The sequence below is a fragment of the Arachis hypogaea genome, chromosome 10 (genome assembly GCF_003086295.3).
Source record: "Arachis hypogaea cultivar Tifrunner chromosome 10, arahy.Tifrunner.gnm2.J5K5, whole genome shotgun sequence".
Taxonomy (NCBI): domain Eukaryota; kingdom Viridiplantae; phylum Streptophyta; class Magnoliopsida; order Fabales; family Fabaceae; genus Arachis; species Arachis hypogaea.
Window position 1 is genome coordinate 55,515,526 of NC_092045.1, and position 18,274 is coordinate 55,533,799.

General features: G+C 38.3%; 1 non-coding gene across 1 annotated transcript; it reads right to left on the minus strand.

Moving 5' to 3' along the window:
- Window positions 1–12,155: 12,155 nt before the first annotated feature.
- LOC112719557 (small nucleolar RNA R71) lies at window positions 12,156–12,263 on the minus strand. Its single transcript, XR_003161856.1, has one exon. It is a non-coding gene; the product is annotated as a small nucleolar RNA R71 (small nucleolar RNA).
- Window positions 12,264–18,274: the final 6,011 nt, after the last annotated feature.

An 18,274-nucleotide genomic window follows, 5' to 3' on the forward strand; every position in this document is an offset into this window, starting at 1 on the left:
AGAGAGTTGGCATTTTGACGCCATTTTACGTCATCAAAACTTGAGCAAAGTATGGACTATTATATATTTCTGGAAAGCTCTGGATGTCTACTTTCCAACGCAATTAAGAGTGCACCATTTAGAGTTCTGTAGCTCCAGAAAATCTACTTCGAGTGTAGGGAGGTCAGAATCCAATAGCATCAGCAGTCCTTTTTCAGCCTCAGAATCAGATGTGTGCTCATATCCCTCAATTTCAGCCAGAAAATACCTGAAATCACAGAAAAACACACAAACTCATAGTAAAGTCTAGAAATATGAATTTTTCATAAAAGCTAATAAAAACATCCCAAAAATTATCTAGATCTTACTAAAAACTACCTAAAAACAATGCCAAAAAGCGTATAAATTATCCGCTCATCAAAAGCCATAACTCTAAGAAGTGGGAAGGTTGTAGAGGAAGGAACCCCAAGTAAAGATAATCATGAAAAAGTTCCATCAAAGCATGAAAACGAGGATGAAGAGGAGATCCTAGCTTCACCTCCACCAAAACCAGTCTTGAAGCCTTATGTGCCAAAGGCACCATACCCACAAAGACTGAGAAAAGATGAGAAGGATGGCCAGTTCTCTAAGTTCTTAGAGATCTTCAAGAGGATCCAAATCAACATACCATTTGCTGAGGCATTAGAACAAATTTCACTCTATGCCAAGTTCTTAAAGGAGCTTTGATGAGCGGATAATTTATACGCTTTTTGGCATTGTTTTTACATAGTTTTTAGTATAATTTAGTTAGTTTTTTAGTATATTTTTATTAGTTTTTAATTAAAAATCATATTTCTGGACTTTACTATGAGTTTGTGTGTTTTTCTGTGATTTCAGGTAATTTCAGGCTAAAATTGAGGGACTTGAGCAAACATCTGATTCAGAGGCTGACAAAAGACTGCTGATGTTGTTGGATTCTGGCCTCCCTGCACTCGAAATGGATTTTCTGGAGCTACAGAAGTCCAAATGGCGAGATCTCAATTGTGTTGGAAAGTAGACATCCAAGGCTTTCCAGAAATATATAATAGACCATACTTTGCCCGAGTTTAGATGACGCAAACTGGCGTTTAACGCCAGATTTTTGCCCTATTCTAACGTTAAACGCCAGAAACAAGTTGCAAAGCAGAGTTAAACGCCAGAAATAAGTTACAAACTGGCGTTCAACTCCAAGAAAGATCTCTACACGTGAAAGCTTCAAAGCTCAGCCCAAGCACACACCAAGTGGGCCCCGGAAGTGGATTTCTGCACTTAGACTTATTTCTGTAAACCCTAGTAACTAGTTTAGTATAAGTAGGACTTTTTACTATTGTATTTTCATCTTGGTATCTATCTTTGATCAGTTTTATGCGATCTTAGACTTTTATGAAGGCTGGCCATTCGGCCATGCCTGGACCTTGTTCATATGTATTTTCAACGGTAGAGTTTCTACACACCATAGATTAAGGTGTGGAGCTCTGCTGTTCCTCATGAATTAATACAAAGTACTATTGTTTTTCTATTCAATTCAAGCCTATTTCTTCTCTAAGATATCCATTCGCACCCAAGAACATGATGAATGTGATGATTATGTGACGCTCATCACCATTCTCACTCATGAACGCGTGCCTGACAACCACTTCCGTTCTACATGCAAACAAGCTTGAATGTGTATCTCTTAGCCTCCTGATTCACGATCAGAGTCTTCGTGGTATAGGCTAGAATTATTGGCGGCCATTCTTGAGATCCGGAAAGTCTAAACCTTGTCTGTGGTATTCTGAGTAGGATCTAGGAAGGGATGGCTGTGACGAGCTTCAAACTCGTGAGTTCTGGGCGTAATGACAGACACAAAAGGATTACTGAATCCTATTCCAGCAGGATCGAGAACCGACAGATGATTAGTCGCGCGGTGACAACGCATTTTGGACCATTTTCACTGAGAGGACGGGATGTAGCCATTGACAACAGTGATGCCCAACATACAGCTTGCCATGGAAAGGAGTATGAAGGATTGGATGAAAGCAATAGGAAAGCGGAGATTCAGAAGGAGTTAAGCATCTCTATATGCTTATCTGAAATTCTCACCAATGAATTACATAAGTATCTCTATCTTTATTTTATATTTTATTTATCTTTTAATTATTAAAACTCTATAATCATTTGAATCCGCCTGACTGAGATTTGCAAGATGACCATAGCTTGCTGCTTCAAGCCGACAATCTCCGTGGGATCGACCCTTACTCACGTAAGGTTTATTACTTAGACGACCCAGTGATGCCAGGGCATCTTGGCTAGTTTTACTAGCCATTTTTTGTATGCTTTAGGGTGGTTTCATGCATTTTTCTAGGAAATGAGCAAGTATTTAGATGAAAATGCATTCACACCATGATTCAAGCAAACATTGTGAATTTTGAATGATTTCATGAGAATTATGCATGAATTGAATGATAAAATGGATGATGCATGATCCCATGATTAAGAGCAAGACTTTGATGCACTTTGTTTGATTGATTTTAGGTAACAAGAAGAAGAGAAGAGCCACGTTATTGGCTACGTTAGTTACACTAACGTGGGCACTAACGTGGAAGGAAGGAAGCCCCAACATTAGTGAGAAAAGTTAGTGGCATTAACTTTGAAGAAGGAGAGCATGGAACATTAGCAAGGAAGACCCACGTTAAGAGTCACGTTAGCTACACTAACGTGAACTCTAACGTAGGGACAAAAGGCACCAAGCAACATTAATGGGGAAGGTGAGCCCCAATAACGCTTGCGAAAGGGTTATATGCCAACGTTAGTGGAAAAAGTGAGTGCCACTAACGTTGGCGAAGCAAAAAGACCCACGTTAACAGCCACGTTAACTAAGTTAATGTGGTAGTTAACGTGGAAGGAAAGGGAGATGCCAACGTTAGTGGAAAACGTGAGTGCCACTAACGTTGGTGAAGCAAAAAGACCCACGTTAACTTCCACGTTAACTAAGTTAACGTGGTAGTTAACGTGGGCAAAAGTCCCACCTGGCAGCCTGACCATGCCTTCTTTAAACATGCATAACTTGAGCCACAAAACTCCAAATGAGGTGATTCTAGTGGCAATGGAAAGTAGGATTCTAGAGCATTCCTAGCATATATAGCACTACATGGTTGACACTAAATTTGAGGGAGAAAATCTACCTCGAAAGTGCAAAGATGAACATGGTATCAACCTGTAGTAAGGCCAACTGACCTCTTCACCTTCCAAGAAGTGTAACTCGAGTTGTAGAGCTTTAAATGATGCGCTTTTAAATGCGTTAGAAAGTAGACATCCAGAGCTTTTCAACAATATATAATAGTATGGGGTGGACATTGATTTTGAGCTCCATAACCTGGAAATATTAAGCCCCTGGTCGCTAGCGTTATCGGGACTCACGTTTTCCATTAACGCTAGCGACTATGCCAGCGACCATGTCCACTTCAAAGGAGCATAACTTGAGTTATAGAGATCCAATTGAGTTGATTCTAGTTGCATTAGAAATCTGACATTTAGAGCTTTCCAAAGATATATAATACTCTATACTGGGCATGAAATTGGAGCACAAACAAGGGGCATCTTTTAAGCCCCAAAAACACCAACTGGGCAGCAAGTGCAACGTTAGCCACAATAACTTTAGCACTAACGCCACACTTGTAGCGTTAGTGTGGCTAACTTTAGCACTAACTTTAGCACCTGGACCTCAACTTGATTTACTTTTCCACCCTCAAGGAAGCAAGCCCACAAGTGTCAACCAATCAAGGCCACAAGAAGCATCTAGAATAGGAATTTTTATTTAATTGTAATTTGCTTTTAATTTCATTTTGTAATTTAGGAGAGCCTATATAAAGGCCTTAGTTTTTACATTGGACGGATATTCTGAAAATAGGGGATTGAAGAGGGGTCTTCGGACTTCCTCCCCTCACACACTTTTCCTTTTCTTTCTTTTCTTTGTACTGTTCATTTATGAATTTTGAAGTTTTCATTTTAGTTTTAATCTTCATCTTTACTTTTCTGCACTTTCTTTCTTTTCTATTTTGGTAGAGCAATGATCAACTAACTCTTTTCATTGGGTTAGAGAGCTCTATTGTGATTCAATGGATAAATGTTAGTTCTTATTCTTCTTCTTCTTTCTTTTCTCTTGATTTTACTAGAAAGCTTTCGATCTTCATCCAATTGGGTAGTTATCTTGGAAAAGAAGCTATTCATACTTGGATCTCTTCTGAACCTTGAAAGAGGAATGAAGAGATCATGCTAGAAATGCTTTCTCATGCTGGACCAAATTGGATTTGGATGGGTATGTGACTATAATCCTACCAACACTTGATTTGGGAAATGCATGTGGTATAATCAGTGACCATACTTCATCTCTTCTCATGAGCAATTGACCAAGGAATTGGCTATTGATCAAGATTTGAGATATTGAATTACCAAGAAATTGGAATTCGATCACTTAAGATTGCCAAGGAGATCAATGAATGCATTGATTGAGAAATAGATGAGAATGAACTTGAACTGGAGGATTGCAATATCTCCTTATCCCAATGTTCATTTTATTTTTAGTTCTTACATTTACTTTTCTTGCCATTTTACTTTTCTACACTTTATTGCTTTCTTTACTTTTCTATCAATTTACAGTTCCCTGTTGCTCATCATCCAAATATGAACCGTCTAACTAGGATAATCAATTAACCATTGATTGCTTAATCCGTTAATCTCTGTGGGATTCGACCTCACTCTTTTGTGAGTTATTACTTGACGATAATTCGGTATACTTGCCGAAGGAAAATTTGTTGAGAGACAAGTTTCCGTGCGCATCAAGTTTATAGCGCCGTTGCCGGGGATTAATTGTGATTAACAAACTACTAGTTGATTGATTTACTAGATTAGACACTTTTCTTTTGTCTTTGTTTTCTTTTGTTTCTTTATTTTCTTTTGCTAAGTAACTGTTTGTGATATGCCTCACTAGGAATTTCCTCATCTGTGACAATGGAGATTCCAATTTCTTTTGGTGATTATTGTTTGAGACAGAGCTTTCTGCAGGAAAGAAAGGAGCATCCATCATATTTTAGTCAATCAAATTTCATGAGAAACTCTCCACCACCACATAATGATTCACTTTACTATGCTCATGGTGGGTGGGAGTATCAAGAACATGAAATGGGGTGCTTCCCAGGATCACAAAATAGTCCATATTTTGATGACTTTGATCATTACTCAAGCTGTGCCTGGGAAGATCATAATCAAAGAGATTTCACTCATTCAGACCCCATTCATCAAGAGCCATCACCTCTCAATTATACAACCTCACCTCCAAGTTTTACATGCCTAAATTCTTCATCATTTGAGTATGTCTCAGCACAAAAGTCTTTCCCAAATCCATACAATTTATTTCACCATCCACAAAACTCAATCCACTACCTACAAGAGTCATACCACTTTCAGAACACACAACCACAAAATAACCAATTCCATTTACAAGCCAACCCTGCCCAACCATTACAACCTACCCAACCGCCTTTAGATAGACTTGCTAGGATGGAACTCATCATGGAAGAGCTCAAAAAAGGTAGAGAAGAAGAGAGACTCATTAGGATAGAGCTCCTCCTTGAAGAAATAATAAAGACAAACGAAGAGGAGAAAATAGCAAAAAAGGACCATGAAGAAAAATTGAGACAGAATGCACAACTCTATTCTGAAGAACAATTCATTGAAGAGCTGAGATCACAAAGAGAAACCACTCCACTCTCTCCAGAAACAGAGGAGTTCATTCAAAGGTCAAGAAAAAGGGAGGAAGTCAATCAAGGGAGCCCACACTCCAATGAAACAGAGAGTTGCATAGAGGGTGAGTTCATTGAACCACCAATTCAAGAAGTTCTTGGTGAAGAGGATGCTCCAACCATCATACAATACCCAAATCCTGAAATCAAGGTAGTGAAGGCAATCAACATGAGCACTAAAAAAAGGATGGTGACCAAGAAAAGAAAGACAATATCCATGAAGAAGAAAAGGTCAACCAAAAGCCATCCCACCCCTACCCCAACAAGCAAGTATACTCAAGCTAACAACAAAAGAAAGCTTGTTGGGGAGAGGCACTCAAAACAAGGGGCATTAACTGGCTCATCTTTCCTCTTGAGGTCATTCCTCTTAACAAACTGGAAGAAGAGGAAGAAAGTCATGAACAACATGTCAAGCTAATGACATTAAAAGAGCGCTTGTTGGGAGGCAACCCAATCGTAGGTAACATTTTCTTTCCTTGCATAGTTTACTTTGAATAATTTGACATATGATTGCATTCTAAGTTTGGTGTTGCCATGCAACAAAATGATTTTCAATCTTCACTGGGTACTTGCAACATTCTAAATTGACAGTGGCACACTAAGTTTGGTGTTGCCACTTAACTTTCATGCAAAGTACCATGCCAACACCACTTATTAATACAATCACATTGTCTCTGTTTTACTTCTTATGCTTTTATTGTGATCCATAATCTTGCTTGCTGAAACACATGCATACTCACACTTTATTTTAAGATATTCATGATCCATCATAAACCCCATCACCATTGTTTCGCTTGTTGCTTGAGGGTAAGCAATCATTCTAAGTTTGGTATGGGAAGGAGAAGAATAGGAGGAAAAGGGCAACAATAATGAAGATAAAATACAAGGTGGTAAAGTTCCTTTCTCCTCTTACTTATTTCCAGCACTTTAATTTGCATGATTGTCTTCTATTTTCTTTGTATGCATGTGTGATTACTCCTTGTGAATAAGCATAATTTGATATTTGATTTAGAACATGTTGCTATGATATCATGATTATCATCTTGAATTTTACTTGCACCCAAAAATCTCTAAGAATGCAACAAGGAAATCATTCTTTTGAAAGGAAAATGTTGAAGAATTTTATAAATCTTGGGGCAAGCAAAAGATTAAGAGAAGTGGAGGTTCTGATTGTATGATTGTGTATTGAGGTTGCATGTTTGTGAAAACTTGCATGGGAGCTCATAGATAGGAAATGAAGTTTAGAGAAGTATTATGGAATTTCTCAAACATCTATTGATTCAAGAAGCAGTAACAAAAGAAAACAAAAGAAAAAGAAAAACAAAGAACAAGCCCAAGGCTCTGAGCATCAATTACTAGGACGAAGAAGAAAGAAACAAGAACTCAAAGAGTTATTGTCCTAGTTAAATGCTTGTGGTGGATTTGTATCAAAGAGAGAGGCTTGAGCAAGTAAATCCTAAGGGGTGCTTCAACACCTAATACCTTAGACCAACTGGTTTGGGAGTATTGATTGAAAGCTTATCTTAAAAAGCCGCTTTGATACATGACACCTAGAGTCGAGGTCAAATTCCAAAAAAGAAAGAAAAATGCTAGAAAATAAGTGCTGTTTCAAGGTGACAATCTATAAAGAGATTTCCATAATATCATTTGAATGAAAGTCCTAAGATCTATGACTTCCAAAATGTAAGGACTAATGAGCACTGGAATCCTTGCATAAACATACAAATTAGAGTTCACCCCACTGCCACTTATTCACTTCACCCACTAAGGCATCATAAGCAATTCTTCAATACATTTCAATTAAGAGAATTCTTTGTGCATAGTTCTTTTCTTGCTTGGGGACAAGCAAGATTTAAGTTTGGTGTTGTGATGCCAGGGCATCTTGGCTAGTTTTACTAGCCATTTTTTGTATGCTTTAGGGTGGTTTCATGCATTTTTCTAGGAAATGAGCAAGTATTTGGATGAAAATGCATTCACACCATGATTCAAGCAAACATTGTGAATTTTGAATGATTTCATGAGAATTATGCATGAATTGAATGATAAAATGGATGATGCATGATCCCATGATTAAGAGCAAGACTTTGATGCACTTTGTTTGATTGATTTCAGGTAACAAGAGGAAGAGAAGAGCCGCGTTAGTGGCTACGTTAGTTACACTAACGTGGGCACTAACATGGAAGGAAGGAAAGCCCCAACGTTAGTGAGAAAAGTTAGTGGCATTAACTTTGAAGAAGGAGAGCATGGAACGTTAGCAAGGAAGACCCACGTTAAGAGTCACGTTAGCTACACTAACGTGAACTCTAACATAGGGACAAAAGGCACCAAGCAACGTTAATGGGGAAGGTGAGCCCCAATAACGCTTGTGAAAGGGGTTAGTGGAAAAAATGAGTGCCACTAACGTTGGCGAAGCAAAAAGACCCACGTTAACAGCCACGTTAAGTTAACGTGGTAGTTAACGTGGAAGGAAAGGGAGATGCCAACATTAGTGGAAAAAGTGAGTGCCACTAACGTTGGCAAAGCAAAAAGACCCACGTTAACTTCCACGTTAACTAAGTTAACGTGGTAGTTAACGTGGGCAAAAGTCCCACCTGGCAGCCTGACCATGCCTTCTTCAAACACACATAACTTGAGCCACAAAGCTCCAAATGAGGTGATTTCAGTGGCATTGGAAAGTAGGATTCCAGAGCTTTCCAAGCATATATGGCACTACATGATTGACACTAAATTTGAGGGAGAAATCCTGCCCTGAAAGTGCAAAGATGAACATGGTATCAACCTGTAGTAAGGCCAACTGACCTCTTCACCTTCCAAGAAGTGTAACTCGAGTTGTAGAGCTCCAAATGATGCGCTTCCAAAAGCGTTGGAAAGTAGACATCTAGAGATTTCCAAAAATAAATAATAGTATGGGGTGGACATTGATTTTGAGCTCCATAACCTGGAAATATTAAGCCCCTGGTCGCTAGCATTATCGGGACTCACGTTTTCCATTAACGCTAGCGACTATGCCAGCGACCATGTCCACTTCAAAGGAGCATAACCTGAGTTATATAGATCTAATTGAGGTGATTCTAGTTGCGTTAGAAAGCTGACATTCAGAGCATTTCAACGATATATAATACTCTATACTGGGCATGAAATTAGGGCACAAACATGAGGCATCTTTTAAGCCCCAAAAACACCAACTGGGTAGCAAGTGCAACGTTAGCCACAATAACTTTAGCACTAACGCCACACTTGTAGCGTTAGTGTGGCTAACTTTTGCACTAACTCTAGCACCTGAACCTCAACTTGATTCACTTCTCCACCCTCAAGGAAGCAAGCCCACAAGTGTCAACCAATCAAGGCCACAAGAAGCATCTAGAATAGGAATTTTCATTTAATTGTAATTTGCTTTTAATTTCATTTTGTAATTTAGGAGAGCCTATATAAAGGCCTTAGTTTTTACATTGGACGGATATTCTAAAAATAGGGGATTGAAGAGGGGTCTTCGGACTCCCTCCCATCACACACTTTTCCTTCTCTTTCTTTTCTTTGTACTTTTCATTTATGAATTTTGAAGTTTTCATTTTAGTTTTAATCTTCATCTTTACTTTTCTGTACTTTCTTTCTTTTCTATTTTGGTAGAGCAATGATCAACTAACTCTTTTCATTGGGTTAGAGAGCTCTATTGTGATTCAATGGATCAATGTTAGTTCTTATTCTTCTTCTTCTTTCTTTTCTCTTAATTTTACTAGAAAGCTTTCGATCTTCATCCAATTGGGTAATTATCTTGGAAAAGAAGCTATTCATACTTAGATCTCTTCTGAACCTTGAAAGAGGAATGAAGAGATCATGCTAGAAATGCTTTCTCATGCTGGACCAAATTGGGTTTGGATGGGTATGTGACTATAATCCTACCAACACTTGATTTGGAAAATGCATGTGGTATAATCAGTGACCATACTTCATCTCTTCTCATGAGCAATTGACCAAGGAATTGGCTATTGATCAAGATTTGAGAGATTGAATTACCAAGAAATTGGAATTCGATCACTTAAGATTGCCAAAAAGATCAATGAATGCATTGATTGAGGAAGAGATGAGAATGAACTTGAACCTGAGGATTGCAATATCTCTTGATCCTAATGTTTATTTTATTTTTAGTTCTTACATTTACTTTTCTTGCTATTTTACTTTTCTGCACTTTATTGCTTTCTTTACTTTTCTGTCAATTTACAGTTCCCTGTTGCTCATCATCCAAATATGAACCGTCTAACTAGGATAATCAATTAACCATTGTTTGCTTAATCCGTTAATCTCTGTGGGATTCGACCTCACTCTTTTGTGAGTTATTACTTGACGACAATTCGGTATACTTGCTGGTTAGTTGTGCAAAGTTGTGACAAAGAACTAAGATTATGAACGTGCGTATTAAGTTTTTGATGCCGTTACCAAGGAATGAACGATCACGATTTCGCATACCAAGTTTTTGGCGCCGTTGCCGGGGATTGTTCGAGTCTAGTGTCAAATTTTGAGTTTGGTGTCAATTGCATACTTTTAATTTTTCTTTAAAATTTCAAAAACTCATGCATGCGTTCTTCATGATCTTCAAGTTGTTCTTGATGAGCTTCTTTGTTTGATCTTTAATTTTTCATGTTTTGTGTCATTTCTTGATTTTCATATGCATTTTTAATTTGTTAGTGTCCAAACATTGAAAATTTCTAAGTTTGGTGTCCTGCATGCTTTTCTTTTCTTAAAAATTTTCAAAAATAAGTTCTTGGTGTTCATCTTGACATTCAAAGTGTTCTTGGTGTTCATCTTGACATTTAAAGTGTTCTTGTATGCATTAGTTGTTTTGATTCATAATTTTCATGTTTTGAGTCTTTTTATTTTTTTCTCTTTCATCATTAAAAATTCAAAAATCAAAAAAATATCTTTCCCTTTTTCTCTCATAAATTTTCGAAAATTTGAGTTGATTTTTTCAAAAAATTTTAAAATTTAGTTGTTTCTTATTAGTCAAGTCAAATTTTCAATTTGAAAATCTTATCTTTTTCAAATCTTTTTCAAAAATCAAATCTTTTTCATTTTTTTCTTTCATAATTTCGAAATTTTCAAAATTTATTTTCAAAATCTTTTTCTTATTTCTATTTCATATTTTCGAAATTAATGCTAACAATTAATGTGATTGATTCAAAAATTCTAAGTTTGTTACTTGCCTAGTAAGAAAGGTTCAATCTTTAAATTTTAAAATCATATCTTTTTGTTTCTTGTTAGTCAAGTAATCAACTTTAATTTTCAAAATCAAATCTTTTTTAAGTTTTTTTTTTTTTCAAATCTTTTTCAAAATAAATCTCAATCACATCTTTTTCAAAATCAATTTCAAAATCTTTTCTAACTTCCTATCTTTTCAAAAGTTGATTTTCAAATCGTTTTCAATTAATCTTATCTTTCTGTTTGATTCTTATCTCTTTCAAAACTACCTAACTAATTCTCTCTCTCTAATTTTCGAAAACTCTTCCCCACTTTTTCAAAATTCCTTTTTAATTAACTATTTGTTTTAAATTTTAATTTAATTTAATTTAATTTTTCTTCTTAAAATTTTTGAATTTTAACTTTAATTTTAAATTAAAAAAATATTTTTTTTTTATTTTATTTAATTTTTGAATTCTTCTCTCTCATCTCATTCTATTTATTTATTCATCTACTAACACTTTCCTCCCACTCAAAATTCGAACCCCATCTTCTCTGTGTTCGAATTTTTCTCTTCTCCTTCTTATATTCTTCTCTTCTTATACTTGCATAAGGAATCTCTATACTGTGACATAGAGGATTCCATATTTTCTTTTGTGTTCTCTTCTTTTTCATATGAGTAGGAACAAGGATAAGAACATTCTTGTTGAAGCTGATCCTGAACCTGAAAGGACTCTGAAGAGGAAGCTAAGGGAAGCTAAAGCACAACTCTCTGGAGAAAATCTGACAAAAATTTTCAAAAAAGAAGGAGACATGGCCGAAAATAATAACAATGCAAGGAAGATGCTTGGTGACTTTACTGCACCAAATTCCAACTTACATGGAAGAAGCATCTCAATCCCTGCCATTGGAGCAAACAATTTTGAGCTAAAGCCTCAATTAGTTTCTCTGATGCAACAGAACTGCAAGTTTCATGGACTTCCATCAGAAGATCCTTTTCAGTTCTTAACTGAATTCTTGCAGATCTGTGACACTGTTAAGACCAATGGAGTTGATCCCGAGGTCTACAGGCTCATGCTTTTCCCGTTTGCTGTAAGAGACAGAGCTAGAATATGGTTGGACTATCAACCTAAGGATAGCCTGAACTCTTGGGATAAGCTGGTCACGGCTTTCTTAGCCAAGTTCTTTTCTCCTCAAAATCTTAGCAAGCTTAGAGTGGATGTTCAAACCTTCAGACAGAAAGAAGGTGAATCCCTCTATGAAGCTTGGGAGAGGTACAAGCAACTGACCAAAAAGTGTCCCTCTGACATGCTTTCAGAATGGACCATCCTGGATATATTCTATGATGGTCTGTCTGAGTTATCAAAGATGTCACTGGACCATTCTACAGGTGGATCCATTCACCTAAAGAAAACGCCTGCAGAAGCTCAGGAACTCATTGACATGGTTGCTAATAACCAGTTCATGTATACTTCTGAAAGGAATGCTGTGAGTAATGGGACGCCTCAGAGGAAGGGAGTTCTTGAAATTGATGCTCTGAATGCCATATTGGCTTAGAATAAAATATTGACTCAACAAGTCAATATGATTTCTCAGAGTCTGAATGGATTGCAAGCTGCATCCAACAGTACTAAAGAGGCATCTTCTGAAGAAGAAGCTTATGATCCTGAGAACCCTGCAATAGCAGAGGTGAATTACATGGGTGAACCCTATGGAAACACCTATAATCCTTCATGGAGAAATCATCCAAATTTCTCATGGAAGGATCAACAAAAGCCTCAACAAGGCTTTAATAATGGTGGAAGAAACAGGTTTAGCAATAGCATGCCTTTTCCATCATCCACTCAGCAATAGACAGAGAATTCTGAGCGGAGTGCATCTAGCTTAACAAATATAGTCTCTGATCTATCTAAGGCCACTTTAAGTTTCATGAATGAAACAAGGTCCTCCATTAGAAATTTAGAGGCACAAGTGGGCCAGCTGAGTAAAAGAGTCATTGAAACTCCTCCTAGTACTCTCCCAAGCAATACAGAAGAAAATCCAAAGAGAGAGTGCAAGGCCATAACCTTGCTTGGTGTGGCCGAACCCAGAGAGGAGGAGGAGGACGTAAATCCTAGTGTGGAAGACCTCCTGGGACGTTCACTGACCAATAAGGAGTTTTCTTTTGAGGAACCAAAAGAATCTGAGGCTCATCTAGAGACCACAGAGATTCCATTGAACCTTTTTTTACCATTCATGAGCTCTGATGACTATTCATCTTCAGAATAAGATGAAGACATTGCTGAAGAGCAAGTTGCTCAATATTTAGGAGCAATCATGAAGCTGAATGCCAAATTATTTGGTAATGAGACTTGGGAGGATGAACCTCCATTACTCATCAAGGAACTAAATGCCTTGGTTCAGCAAACTCTACCTCAAAAGAAACAGGATCCTGGTAAATTCATAATACCCTGTAACATAGGCACCATGACCTTTGAGAAGGCTCTATGTGACCTGGGGTCAGGCATAAACTTAATGCCACTCTCTGTAATGGAGAAACTGGGAATCTTTGAGGTACAGGCTGCCAAGTTCTCATTAGAGATGGCAGACAAATCAATGAAGCAGGCTTATGGACTAGTAAAGGACGTGTTAGTAAAGGTTGAAGGCCTTTACATCCCTGCTGATTTCATAATCCTAGACACTGGGAAGGATGAGGATGAATCCATCCTCCTTGGAAGACCCTTCCTAGCAACAGTAAAAGCTGTGATTGATGTGGACAGAGGAGAGTTGGTCCTTCAACCGAATGAGGACAACCTTGTGTTTAAAACTCAAAGATCTCCTTCTATAACCATGGAGAGGAAGCATGAAAAGCTTTTCTTACTGCAGAGCCAACCAAAGCCCCCACAGTCAAACTCTAAGTTTGGTGTTGGCAGGCTACAACCAAACTCTAAGTTTGGTGTTGAACCCCCACATTCAAACTCTAAGTTTGGTGTTGGGAGGTTGGTGGACGAAATTGTGATCACTATTCTTTGATTTGCATTCATTGTAAAATTATGGAATTTAGAAATTGGCACAAGTGGACACAACTCCGTTCAACTAACCAGCAAGTGTACTGGGTCGTCCAAGTAATAAACCTTACGTGAGTAAGGGTCGATCCCACAGAGATTGTTGGTATGAAGGAAGCTATGGTCACCTTGTAAATCTCAGTTAGGCAGATTAAATTGGTTTATGGGTTTTCGAAAATAGAAATAAGAAAATAAATAATAAAAGGGATAGAATACTCATGCAGATTCATTGGTGGGAGTTTCAGATAAGTGAATGGAGATACTGTATGGCTCAAGGACGCCTGCTCTCCCACTGCTTCAACTCAATCCTTCTTACTCCTTTCCATGGCAAGCTGTGTATAGGGGTTCACCATCAGCGGTGGCTACTTTCAATCCTCTCGGGAAAATGATCCTATGCGGCTGTCACTCGCATGGCTAATCGTCTGGAGGCATCACCCATGGTTGATGGCTACATCCCATCCTCGCAGTGAAAACTACGCTCACGCGCTCTGTCACAGCACGGCTAATCACTGGTTGGTTCCTGCGCCTACTGGAATAGAATCCCTTGATTCTTTTGCGTCTGTCACTAACGCCCAGCACTTGCAAGTTTGAAGCACGTCACAGTCATTCATTACCGGAATCCTACTCGGAATACCACAGACAAGGTTAGACTTTCCGGATTCCCAGGATCCTACTCAGAATACCACAGACAAGGTGAGACTTTCCGGATCCTCATAAATGCCGCCATCTATCTAGCTTATACCACGAAGATTCTGTTGGGGAATCTAAGAGATACACATTCAAGCTCTGTTGCATGTAGAACGGAAGTGGTTGTCAATCACGTGCGTTCATAAGTGAGAATGATAATGAGGGTTACTTATCATCACATTCATCATGTTCTTGGGTACGAATGAATATCTTGGAATAAGAATAAGAGAGATTTGAATAAAAGAAAATAGAATTGCATTAATACTTGAGGTACAGCAGAGCTCCACACCCTTAATCTATGGTGTGCAGAAACTCTACCGTTGAAAATACATAAGAAAAAGGTTCAGGCATGGCTGAATGGCCAGCCCCCAAAACGCGATCCCAGGATTCAAAATACAATCCAGGATATCTAATACATTAGTTAAATGTTCTATTTATAATAAACTAGCTCCTAGGGTTTATATGAGTAAGTAATTGATGCATAAATCCACTTCCGGGGCCCACTTAGTGTATGTTTGGGCTGAGCTTGATCAATTCACGAGCTGAGGCTTCTCTTGGAGTTGAACTCTGAGTTATGACGTGTTTTGGGCGTTCAACTCCGGATCATGACGTTTTTCTGGCGTTTAACTCCAGACAGCAGCATGTACTTGGCGTTCAACGCCAAGTTACGTCGTGAATCTTCGAATAAAGTATGGACTATTATATATTTCTGGAAAGCTCTGGATGTCTACTTTCGAACGCCGTTGAGAGCGCGCCAATTGGAGTTCTGTAGCTCCCGAAAATCCATTTCGAGTGCAGGGAGGTCAGATTCCAACAGCATCAGCAGTCCTTTTGTCAGCCTTCTTCAGAGTTTTGCTCAAGTCCCTCAATTTCAGCCAGAATTTACCTGAAATCACAGAAAAACACACAAACTCATAATAAAGTCCAAAAATGTGAATTTAACATAAAAACTAATGAAAACATCCCTAAAGGTAGCTTAAACTCACTAAAAACTATCTAAAAACAATGCCAAAAAGCGTATAAATTATCCGCTCATCACAACACCAAACTTAAATTGTTGCTTGTCCCCAAGCAACTGAAAATCAAATAGGATAAAAGAAGAGAATATACTATAAATTTCAGAATATCAATGAATATTAATTATAATTAGATGAGCGGGACTTGTAGCTTTTTGCTTCTGAATAGTTTTGGCATCTCACTTTTTCCTTTGAAGTTCAGAGTGATTGGCGTCTCTGGGAACTTAGAATTTTGGATAGTGTTATTGACTTTCCTAGTTAAGCATGTTGATTCTTGAACACAGCTACTTATGAGTCTTGGCCGTGGCCCTAAGCACTTTGTTTTCCAGTATTACCACCAGATACATAAATGCCACAGACACATAACTGGGTGAACCTTTTCAGATTGTGACTTAGCTTTGCTAGAGTCCCCAGTTAGTGGTGTCCAGAGCTCTTAAGCACACTCTTTTTGCTTTGGATCACGACTTTAACCACTCAGTCTCAAGCTTTTCACTTGGACCTTCATGACACAAGCACATGGTTAGGGACAGCTTGATTTAGCCGCTTAGGCCTGGATTTAATTTCCTTGGGCCCTCCTATCCATTGATGCTCAAAGCCTTGGATCCTTTTTTTACCCTTGCCTTTTGGTTTTAAGGGCTATTGGCTTTTTCTGCTTGCTTTTTCTTTTCTCTCTTTTTTTCTTTTTTTTTTGTAAGCTTTTGCTTTTTCACTGCTTTTTCTTGCTTCAAGAATCAATTTCATGATTTTTCAGATCATCAATAACATTTCTCTTTGTTCATCATTCTTTCAAGAGCCAACAATTTTAACACTCATAAACAACAATATCAAAAGACATATGCACTGTTCAATCATTCATTCAGAAAATAAAAAGTATTGTCACCACATCAATATAATTAAATTAAACTCAAGGATAATTCGAAATTCATGTACTTCTTGTTCTTTTGAGTTAAAACATTTTTTATTTAAGAGAGGTGAAGGATTAATGGAATTTATTCATAGCTTTGAGACATGGTTACATACTAATGATCATGAATTTAGAGACACAAAACATAGATAAATACAATATTAAAAACCGAAAAGCAGAAAGAAATAAGAACAAGGAATGAATCCACCTGAGTGAGGGTGGCACCTTCTTGAAGGTCCAATGGTGCTCTTTGAGCTCCTCTATGTCTCTTCCTTGCTTCTGTTGAATAATTCCTAGTAATTTTGGTGTTTCTACCCTTGGTTGCTTCCAATATTTGTGTGGAGGACAATTTATCCCCTGAGGTATCTCAGGGATCTCTTGATTTGCAGCCACATGTTCTACCATTGAGCTATGACGGCTTTATATGAGTCTTTCCATCTCCCAAGACTCAGAGGTGGAAGCTTTTGTCTTTCTTTTGAGGTTTCTCTGGCCTTAGGTGCCATTAATGGTAATGAAAAAGCAAAAAGCTATGCTTTTACCACACCAAACTTAGAAAATTGCTCGCCCTCGAGCAAGAGAAGAAAGAAAAGATGATGAAGAAGAAGAAGAGATGGAGGGATGTGTGTATTCGGCTATATGGGTGGGTTTGGGTGGGAAAGAGTTTTGAATTTTGAAGGTGAGTGGGGAAGAGTGGATAGAAGTGAGTGGTGAATGAAAAACAGAAGGGATGACCATGAATGGAGAGAGAGAGAGGGCGAGGTAGGTGGGGATCCTGTGAGGTCCACAGATCCTGAGGTGATCCTGTGGGGGTCCACAGATCCTGAGGTGTCAAGGAGTTCCATCCCTGCACCAAATAGGCATGTAAAATGCCTTTGCACACCATTCTGGCGTTTAAACGCCGTGTGGTGCACATTCTGGGCGTTCAACGCCCATGTAAAGCATGTTTCTGGCGTTGAACGCCAGTTTCATGCTTATTACTGGCGTTCAGCGCCAGTTTTTCCTCTCTGGGCACATTCCTGGCGTTCAGCGCCAGGATGTTGCTTGTTTCTGGCGTTCAGCGCCAGAATGGTGCTCTATTCTGGCGTTGAACGCCGGCCAGATACACCTTACTGGCGTTGAACGCCAGCCCGTGCGTCCTCCAGGGTGAAAAATTTTTTTCTTCTGTTTTTGACTCTGTTTTTAATTTTTTTGATTTTTTCGTGACTCCTCATGATCATGTACCTAATAAAACACAAAATAACAATAAAAATAAAAATTAGATAAATAAAATTGGGTTGCCTCCCAACAAGCGCTTCTTTAATGTCAGTAGCTTGACAGTGGCTCTCATGGAGCCACAAGGTGATCAGGTCAATGTTAGTGTGTAGTCCCAACACCAAACTTAGAGTTTGGATATGGGGTCTGAACACCAAACTTAGAGCTTGGTTGTGGCCTCACAACATCAAACTTAGAGTTTGACTGTGTGGGCTCTTCTTGACTCTGAACTGAGAGTAGCTCTTCATGCTTACTCTCTTTTGTCACAGAGGGATGGCCATGTGCCTTAAACACAAGGTAGTCCCCATTCAATTGAAGGACTAATTCACCTCTGTTGACATCTATCATAGCTCCTGCTGTGGCTAGGAAAGGTCTTCCAAGGATGATGCAATCATCCTCTTCCTTCCTAGTGTCTAAGATTAT